Genomic DNA, 5,068 nt, shown 5'->3' with positions numbered 1-5,068 from the left:
TTATCTTTGGCTGGGAAGATCAACTCCATTAAAATGACAATATTAGTAAAGAACAAAGATTCTTGTTCTTATTTCAGACAGTGCCTGTTTTTATTCCCAAATCATTTTTCAAAGATCTGAATAATTGTATTTCCATGTTTCTTTGGGATAAAAAAATTCCTCGCATAAGAAAAGAATATCTGGAAAGAAAGAAGGAAGAGGGTGGATTGGCAATGCCACATTTTTTATATTACTACTGGGCAGCCAACCTACACAAACTGATATTTTGGCTTTCTGATTTATCGAGTGATGAAGCTCCAATTTGGTTACTGATGGAACAGAACATGTCTAATCCAGTATCTCTACGTTCACTGCTCTGTGATCCAATCCCAGTGAGCACACACTATTCTACGAATAGCCCAGTTGTCTGTGGATCACTCAGAATATGGTCACAGTAAACAAGCATTGCCTTCTGCCCCTATTCTGTTGAATCCTTTGTTTCCTCCAAGACGGCATATTTATTTCATTCCAACAGCTAAGAACGGATTTTGAGATCGCTCAGTCTAATTTTTTTAGGTACTTACAGGTCCGTAGCTTCATTAAAAAACACTTCTCTCCTTCCTTGAACCAACCTGAAGGGGGCTGGATAGATGGGTTGTTAAATATGGACCTTTTCGAAGGGGTATGTTGTCTATTCTATATGATCTCTAGATCATATAAGGAGGCAATGGCGGGAGGAACTGGTATCAGATACAGCCTGGCAGTGGGCAATAGAATTGGTACACTCATCTTCTGTATGTATTAGACATGGACTTCTACAATTCAAAGTGCTTCATAGGCTCCACCTGTCTAGGAGCAAGCTGGCTAAGATGTATCCGGGGTCAGATTAATCTTGCCCCAGATGTGGTTTGGAACCAGCAGACCTGAATCATATGTTTTCGGGATGCCCCAGATTAAAAAGTTTTTGGATAGACATCTTCAGAATATTTTCATCTATATGTGACAAGACATGGACCCTAATCCCTTGACTTCCATTTTCAGTGTAGTGCCGGAAGAAGTGCACCTATCAGCTAATCAGGTAGAAATCATCGACATTTCCTCATTATTGGCTAGGCGCCTGATTCTTCTCAGTTGGAAAAAGGCAAGGCCAAAAGCGATTCTTCTTAAAGAGGCAAACAGACACAGGAAGTGGTTGTAATACCAAGTTCTTAGACATTGTTCAAATAAGTACAAGCTAGAAAGAGAAGGAATAAATAAAGAGAGAAATAGGCAGAAAACGAAATATTCCTTCCTAGCAGCAAGTAACACTTCCAACAGCAGATCTATAAACAAGTATTATGCAGGACACTCACGTGCAGCCGTCTGTCTCTTCTGTTGACTAATCGCTTGACCCAGCGATTGATGGGTCAAATGACACATACATGTCATTTGTGTGGAAAGAGTTTTTCACATGTACAAATTTTACAGGTACATCAGAAAATACATACTGAAAATATATACTGGTGTGAGAGAGTACATGTGCTTTGAGTGCTTACTTCAGCACTCTGTTTAAAACAGCACGAGAGGATTCAATCTGGAGAGAAACTTTATGTGTCTACACTGTGACAAGAGATTCAGTGATTCATAAAATCTGAAAAGACATGAGAGGATCCACACTGGAAGTTCATCTTCATCTTCAAAACCAGCAGATTGAACTGTGAGATTCAGATCAACTCAAAGATAGAGTTCCTCTCCAAAGAACAATGTCAAAAACATTTATTTTTATATAATTTTGCTTCATGATTTAAATGGTATTGTTGTGATTTTTTTGTGAGTTTCATATTATGTTCAATTGTTTTATAATGCATATGTATCACTTGCTCTTTCATGAAGGAAAGCAGAGGTTTTTACAAACTGTTCTTGTTCAGGAAGCTGAGGAAGAGACTGTAACACTTTTAAGAGAGACTGAGTTATATTTTTAATTCTGTTCTTCATTGTGTAAGGTTTCTGTGCAACAGATCCACCAAAAATCTGCAGAATAAACACATTCCCAAAACCGGATCTAAAGATTCCCCCACACAGCCATCACGAGATCGTAAAACTGACAACACCCTCATTGTCTGGATTAGTTTCCTCTCAACATGATAAGAGCTAATCCAATCAAGGGAAAAGAGAACTCCTTTGTCTGGACGAACTGAAGAGTCATTTAAGCAACATACGGTTAAGTGCTGCCTCGTGACCACTATGCATAAATCCATAGACCCTTTTAGGGCTGACATCACGATTACGTCACAGCTCTAGCTGGAGGCAAAACAAAGTAGACATTCAAAAACAGGTCCAATTCAACAGATTGAAAGTGATAATGTCTGTCAATTTGACTGGAATCTATCTCTTTGTTGTCTTCCTCTGGAGAAGAAAAATAATAATTCTAATCATGACAACACTGGGCGAAACTGTTGAAGTGTCTCGCGTCATATATGTTAGTGTGTAATTCTTACCTGTGATCGTGACCTCTTCAGCTCTGCAGAATTGTTTTGATTTTTTTACTGATTTTGGTAAACCTGAATTTAAAAGAGTCCCTTGCCCACATACATCGCATAAAGCAAAAAACAATGACTAAGAGCAAAAAGTGGCGGCTAAAAGCCGACAAGGCAAAAAGCATGATTTGATGGTGTCCTGAGTATTTAAACTCGGCTGTTGGACACATCTCAAATGGTGTCTTGACCAATTAGACATTGTCTTAGCTCGGGGTGTTGCTTTTTTTCTCCTTCCAATACATAAATCAACGTGTTATTAGTCACATGGTCCGAATTTCCCCACTCTTGCAAAGTGTAAGTTACACATGATTTCTATAATACGAATATGATAAATTTGACTAAGAATTGACTGATATCATCATTCAATCCTCAAACACAAACATACCAAACATGAATATAAACCTATAAACTATTTAATAGTTATTAAAAATGACATACACAATCAGTGATTAGAACATGAGAGTCAAATGTGTTGGTTGCATTCATCATATTGAGTTATGCATTGGAATGATATTTGTTCATTAGTCCTTTTAGCATTATTTGGTTGATCTGATGCATTTAGTCATGTAAAGACAGTCTCTGTGTCGTTCTGTGAATGTGAGGACGTGTTCTGTGAGGAACAAAAGGTCAAAAGGGTCTAGAAGGAATCTCAGTCTGGTTCTTGTCTTCTAGGTGGAAGAAGTCAATCCGAGGAACTCTTTAGCTCGTGATTTCTATCATGGATTTACATGTGATGGTCAGCTGTGCATCTCTTTGACCATTTATCTTGGTTACTTGCCCCAAATTTGACAAACCCCTTCCTGAGTTGAATTATCAATGTGTTCTTTTGTTTTAATGCTGCAAGCTGTTCAAAGCTGTGAAAGAGTTGGTTGGTTAGGCTTGCTTCAGCTGGCCCACTGGCTTTATTGTGTTATGTTTGCTGACGCACTGCTGGATCTGAAGATGATCTAGTCACCGTGATTGTGACTGTACACTAGATAACTGATTAAACTCTGATGTGGTTTCTCTCCAGTGAGATTCTTTTCATGTGTATTCAGGGTTTCTGACAGATTGAATCTCATGTTGCAGTTTGAACACTTTTCCAGTGTGAGTTTTCTGCTTTCAGTTCAGCATCATGCATTGGGTGCATGCAGCATCAAGGACTTCCTTATATTACGAAGGAATCTCCTCCTTTATCCGAATCTTCAGGTGTTTCTTCAGGACTGATGCTCAATGAAACTGAAAGCCTGAGCCGCTTCTTCCCAGTGTGAATGAAGGAAAGTGACAGATTTTTTTTTTTTTATCTCTCAGCCTCTCCCTGCTATTTTTGTTACACCTCTTTTCATATTCATAACAGTAGTGAACATCAGACTTTTCAGTTACTGTAAAACTATATGCACAAATTGTAAAATTAGCAGTTCCATCAAAATAACAATGGAAAAAAAAAACAATGACAAATGTGTAACTTCATATTTTAAATTTTCCCAATGCCCCCTAGTGTAGGAATACATATATACAGTGTAGATATGAATCTACAGTTTATTTTAATAAATATATAAATGACACCTCTGGCCATTCCGTTGGGTCGTTTGTAAAGTCACAGATACTGTACGGGCAATACGGCTCAGTTTTTCTATGTATCTTGCTCTGTTGAACGGCAGAAGTGACTTTACTAGGCTATACTGGATTTACACCATGCATTTCCAGTCAGCGGGAAAGCCGCGCCCCCAGCTATCACAAGACCCGACCAAGTCCATGGTTGACACCCTCTCATTAGCATGTTGAAAAATAAATGTGGAACTACATTCAGAAATTTATTTATTTGTTTTTAATTTCTGCAGGTTTGGTCCTCCATACCTAAACAGCTGTATTCTAATTCTTTAAACACCTAAATGTACACTAAGAGCTAATCTTACCTACTATAGTTAAACTATCTCTGTAATATTACTCCTCTCTGTCATTAGTGATAACTAACCCCCAAACATGTCCGAATTTGAAAAAGAAAAAAAATCGCTTACCTGAGACCATTGCTGTGTCCCAATTCATAGGCTACGTCCTTCGAAGTGCGCATTTGAAGGACGATTGCGTCATGGCGGCGCAACGAAGTCTGTCCCAATTCATGATGCATCCACCGACGGCTGCATTTGACAAAAACTCTGCCATTGTTGCTCAGAGGTAAGGCATTAGCCATCTGTAATATTTCCACTAGGACCTCTTGTGTTGTCTATCAGCCATCGGCGATGGACAATGGCATCGTCTATCGGCCCAACCCTACATGAAAGTGCACTATCCAAACTTAAATTGTTGTAATTTATGAACACTTTTGGAATACAGACCTAAGGTTGGTCTCTTTAAAAAAAAAAAAAAAAAGTCTGATTATTGCAAAAGTGGAATTTTTTTTCAAAAAAATTAAAGTATCAAAAAGTTATAGAAGCTTAAATTTACTGTAAATAAAATGCACTATATTAATTTTACTTTATTTTATATATAATAAATATTTTACATAACCCGTTTTACTCTAAAATTCATATAAAATTAAAGCCTTATGTCTAAATAAGTTATGTTCCAAATTTGAAGTTGATATGAAAAAAACT

This window comes from Sinocyclocheilus anshuiensis, unplaced genomic scaffold, assembly GCF_001515605.1.
Source record: "Sinocyclocheilus anshuiensis isolate Anshui unplaced genomic scaffold, SAMN03320099.WGS_v1.1 scaffold3230, whole genome shotgun sequence".
NCBI classification, from domain to species: Eukaryota; Metazoa; Chordata; class Actinopteri; order Cypriniformes; family Cyprinidae; genus Sinocyclocheilus; species Sinocyclocheilus anshuiensis.
This window is presented reverse-complemented; position numbering follows the sequence as displayed.